Here is a 6,000-nt window from a genome sequence, read left to right on the forward strand (position 1 = left end):
TGTACCTTTGAGGGTACCTTGATGAATGAAAAATGTACCTGCATGTGCCTTTATTTCTAACACTGAATAGCTGAAGATCTAGTGGTGAGATCTAAACATGCACTTTCTCAAAGTTGTGCTAAAGGGCTGTGGCTGGAATTAGATGTTTAATTAACTTTACTGCTTGCTGAGTGCAACGTGGAATATCATTGTGATATAAATGTTACCACACAGCAGGACTGTTTCTGATTACCTCAGTGCTGGGCTCATGGTTAATGCAGGACTCCAAACGGCAACCTGTTATAACAGAAGCAGGTGGTTGTCAGGATGTGCTCACCTCTGTGTTTAGCTTCCCTAAACCTCCCTTACTGCTGTGAATACGACTGTAGTTAGAAGCACAAGTGGTAGGGCTGCTATAAATAAACTCGTAATCCATATAAATAAATAATATAAATACCCTTGGTTCTTTTTGAGGCGCCTTGCTGTGAGCAGGCACCTGAGCCGCAGTGTGTGCAGGCAGAGGCGCGAGGATAAGCTTGAGCTCCCTCACTGCACACGGTACAGCATGTGTAGGATTGGTGCAGGCAATTTAAGCTATGATCTTAAGTCTATCGTATGTCTCAAACCAACCCCTTTATCAATTTTAGGGTGTCCCGATGTAGAGATAATCCTAGGGGACTGAAGTGCTCGTCTCTTAACAATATCCCACAATCGCTCATCAAGGCAGGAATGCAGGCCCTAGCCAATTCCCATTATCCCAGGTCAATTGCAAATTAGAGCAATTGACAATGAAGGCTGTGCCTCAAGTCAATATTTTGTATGTGGGAAGCTAACTGGAGTTTCAGACAGTTTCTAGGGTGTCTCAGTGTAGAAATGATCAAGGTCCATGGCCATTTTAGCAGATCCCAGAATGCACTTAGCTGGAAATAAGACAGCTGCACGGGGATAATTCTGTCTTTATCCCAACTGTCCCTGACATCTCTGTCCCCATCCCCACATGATTCAACACCATGCCCTCCCCATCCACACATTACCCAACACTGTACCTTCCCCATATGCTTTCAGAAAAAAAGGCACAAAACTGTCACTGGAGTGGTACCCCTCTTGTGACTGGGGTGGTACACTCAAGGGTACCATTATATTGCTCTGAATTTAATTTTTTTAAGTTGTATTGACTCCACACACTGTTAAAATTTCTGTTTTACTGTTCATTATAACATAACATTATTGAAGTACAAATAAGTACCTTTGTTCTGGGAAAAACTTATGTAAGGTACTCAGTTGGACTTAAAACCATTGTTGTACCTTTGAGGGAACATTTACATTGTTTGTACCTTGACAAATGAAAAATGTACCTACATAGTACCTTTATTTCCAACAGTGTACCTGCATGCCCCATCACCGAACCCACACCATACTGTCGTATCCCAGCACATCCCCTTACTGTCCCTACACATTCATACATATAATTTTCCATTTTTAAAATGATTTTAATGCAGGTTGTTTTTTATCTCTTACAGGTGCACCAGGTCGCACAGCGGCATATAACAGTACACTTTTAATGAAATTTTTCACCATTACAATCATGCTAAAAATGTAGCAATGCAGGTCTTACATCAAGTAATCACCACTAGTTTAAAACTGATCTTGTTTGTATACATTGATTTTGATAGCACTTTAAAGATTGGTAATAAATAGGTAATAATATGGTGGTATTATTACAATAAGTACTTACTTAAAGATTGCTTACTTACAAATTGTTTTCTAGTTGTTACTAATAATAAGTTAGTAATTGTAGCAGGTCTCGTATGAATAAAATGATAAAATAATAGTAACATGTTGTACTAACCTAAAAATTACATGCTAACTTTCTAGTTATTAATAAATGATGAAATCAAGACAGATAACCAGTATGTATGAAAACAAAAAGGACAAAACTAATTTCAAAGCCTTGTGCCAGATCTGTGCTTTATAATAAAGTAATAGTATTTTGTGAACAGGTAACACAAATTGAACATATGATGTTGCATTTTTTTCAGCCCTGATTCTCTGTAATTTCAGTATATTTACATTTTTGCTTTCTTTTTTGTTAAGACCTGATGTGAGATATAGCAACTTTCAAATAGAATGGAAAGAAGTTTCAGTACCATTTAGTTTCACTGTAATTACAGCATTAACTTTGTCTGCACATCATACTGCCCCTGGAAACTTGAATTAGTATTTTACAGCACTAATAGCACATGATTTCAGCTGAACTACTGTAGTGTTTTGGGGGTAATAACCTCAATGTTATAAAACCTTATGAGGATTTAAAAGGATTGGAGTGATATGTTGATGAAGCAGATATTATACTGTAAATGTTACATAATATAATGTAAAATATAAAAAAACAAAAATTCCTGATTGTCTAGTATTACTCACTTTTTTCTATCAACTGGAAAATTACAATTTTATTTATATGTAATTAAAGCTTGTTAACATTATTATTTCATTTTATTATTGACTTGTTACCATTACAACACTAACTTGAAAATTCTATAATATTACCATATTATTACCTGCTTATTACCAATCTGCAAAGTAAAGTACTCCCAATCTGACATTTTTAAAATTGTTTTGGGAGTTTTAAAATGGGTAGAAACAACTGGTTATTTCATTACCATTCCCGCATCCCCATATCTGTGGATTACCATGGAAATCCACAGTGTTATCATGCAGTTCTATACTGCAAATGATGACAAATCAAAAACAAAAATTCAACCTGGCTGCTGAATCTCCAATTACTCCAATGTTTGAACATGTGTGTATATGTTTAAACACTAAAACATTTTAAATTTTTCTAAATTTTAGTATTTTAAATGTTGGTGTGTTATATGCTATTGGCATTATCTTAGCCATTTAAATTACTGCTGCTATAAATGTCAAGTGCTGTTTGCTTAGGTGTGATGTGACTGTTTTGGTTGAATATCCTGAAGCTCAAATCACATATTACTCACTTTGTCCTCTAGGTAGTAACTTTACTCAGTTTAATTTGAGTATTCATGTTCCCATGATTTCATAGACCTAAAACATATTACTCTATATTGGACTTATAGAGCAGTATTTGACATGCAGAATTATCCAAGAGGTTCCTGAAAAGCCAATGGACGCTGCCATCACTGCCAATATATTCTTCTTACAAACCAAAAAAGTTAGGACAACCCAAAAAAGTTGGGACGCTATGCAAAATGTAAATAAAAACAAAATGCAATGATATGCAAATCATTTTAACCCTCTATTTATTCGAAAATAGTACAATGACAACATATCAATTTTAAATATATGCCCATTGTGAATTTGATGCCAGCAACACATCAGAAAAGTTGGGATGGGAGAAATGAAATGAAGTTGTGTAATGCTAAAAAAAAAAACCCTGTGCCATGTCCTCCAGGCTAAAGAGGAGAGGGACCATCCGGCTTGTTGTTAGGACCCAGTTCAAAAACCAGCATCCATGATGGTATTGGGGGTGCATTAGTGCACATCTGTGAAGGCACCATTAATGCTGAATGATATATACATTTTGGAGTGACATATGCTGCCATTCAGATGACGACTTTATCAGAGAAGGTCTTGCATACTTCAACAACACAATGCCAAACCACATTCTGCATGTATAATAGCAGCATGACTTCATAATAAAAGAATCCAGGTTCTAAACTGGTCACCACTGAAAACATTTGGCACATTATGAAACAAAAAACTATGAAAAAGGAGATCCCAATCTGTTGAGCAGCTAAAATCGTGTATCAAGCAAGAATGGGAAAACATTTCACTTCAAAACTACTTCAGTTGGTCTCCTCAGTTCCCAAATGCTTACAGAGTGTTGTTAAAAGAAGGGGTGATGTAACACAGTGGTAAACGTGTATGTGTTTATGTATGTGTTGCTGGCTTTAAGTTAAAAATTAATGTGTTTTTCAAAAAAACAATGTTTCAAAATTTGATATGCTGTCTTTGTACTATTTTCAATGAAATATAGGGTTTAATGATTTGGCCAGGCGACCAGTGTGAGTGAATATATATGTCTGTGTGTCTGCAATGGACTGGTGACCTGTCCAGGGTGTATCCTGCCTTCCACACAATGACTGCTGGGATAGGCTCCAGCTCCCCCTGCGACCCAGAAGGAGAAGTGACTTAGAAGATGTGTGTGTGTGTGTTTAATGATTTGCACATCATTGCATTCTGTTTCTATTCACATTTTGTACAGCATCCTTACTTTTTTGGAAATGGGAGTGGAGATCAATACGTTAAGTCAGCAGATTCATAAACGATGTCCATGACTTGCACCTGTCTGAAACATTCAGGTCCTAATTTGTTGGTTTTGTTTACTCACAGCACTGTTAAGTTAAATAGGTGCTAGTTAGATAGTGCTAAATGTACGCATTAAATAAACATTATAAACCTGATTTGCCTACCTGGTAGAAGTAGGAAGCTATTAGAAATTCAGTCATTCTATACTGCACTGCAGCACCTGATGAGCTTTGATGAAGTCTTTGGTTCAGCATCATTGACTCCTACAAAGTAGTGCCTAGTCTCCTGCTCCCTACCACACAAACTGTTTATGTCTATTCACTTCTTCTGTATGTACTTGGCCCTGGTTAAGCCCAGCCTTGCACACTTTAGTGTCATACCTTTCTGAGTTAAAGTAGGTGTGACAAAGCAGGGAAAATAAAACTAAAATGTGCACTGCAGGTCTACTTCAGGAGCAGCACTGAGACTTACTGCTTTAAATAACACATTCTAGGCTGATCGTCATATTAACCCCTTTAAATCCCAGGCTTGTTACATACTAAGGCTTATTATTAAGTAACTACAGGAATGTCAATGAAACTGGCTGAACTATTCTTAGGTTATAGTGTGTAATAAATAAAGTGTGTAATAAAACTTTGGGCCCACTGATGGTATGTAGGACATTAATTGGTACAGAACCTCAACATTATGTGGAAGCTCTGTAGGCTCCATAGTAGCCATTCCTCCAGTGCAATGGAAGTCAATTGGTTTATACTATTTTAATTAATAAAAACAAATAAATAACTTTTAACTCTATAACACAGTAACTCATCACATTAACCACACTGTATAAAAAAAGTACTTTTACTGTGAGATTTAATGTGTCCATTTTTTGTATGTAATGCGTGTAAATAAACCATACTGTATTTTAACACTTCTGTTAATTTACAGAGACAGAACGTAAAGTCACAAAAACAAATGATCACATTTATTTCATAGACATTTGCATTATTTTAGTGGTTGTTACTGTTATTATTACAGTAAAACACTGTATGTCAGAATAACTAGTAGTGAAAAGTGCAATAATAATAGTAATAGTGAAACTGTTGAATTATGGTAAAAGGCAGTATTTCTAAGAAATGCGGATGCTATTTTACAGACTTTTACCATCATTGAGAAAACATATTTTAACTGTTAATAAACAGGTTTTTTCTAGCAACCTTGCTGAACATTTTACTGTTTATTATTATACATTTTTTTAACAGTGTATTTTTTTTTTCATTGTTGGCTCTCTGTGTGAAATATGACTCTGTTGAGCTGCTAGTGAACAATGAGGAGTGAAATGGGAGGACTGAGAACCTCCTGCTGTAAAAACAAGAAGACAAAACAAAAATACAAAGCAGCATTTAAACACAATAGACATTCACTTGCTTGCTCACCTATGAAGACTTTCAGTTTTGTTAATCTTACACCATTGAAATATATACCATCCATAAATTGTATTTTATGGCCACTGTGAAAAAAGGTTTGACTTTAAAAAGCTTCATCACTCTCACAAATATCATATAAAAGTGGTTCTTTAAAGACCAGTCCACTGAATGGCTGTTTAGGGAACCAAATGTGTTTTTTCTATAGCAGCGCTCCAAGAAACTCTTTTCAGAACCTTTATTTTAAAGTTTAAACCTGGCTGTTGTTAAGCAAGTTCAAGTAAATACTGTTTTCTCCACTTCAACATGATTGATCTAGCAATTAGCA

Source organism: Colossoma macropomum, unplaced genomic scaffold (genome assembly GCF_904425465.1).
Source record: "Colossoma macropomum unplaced genomic scaffold, Colossoma_macropomum, whole genome shotgun sequence".
Classification (NCBI taxonomy): Eukaryota; Metazoa; Chordata; class Actinopteri; order Characiformes; family Serrasalmidae; genus Colossoma; species Colossoma macropomum.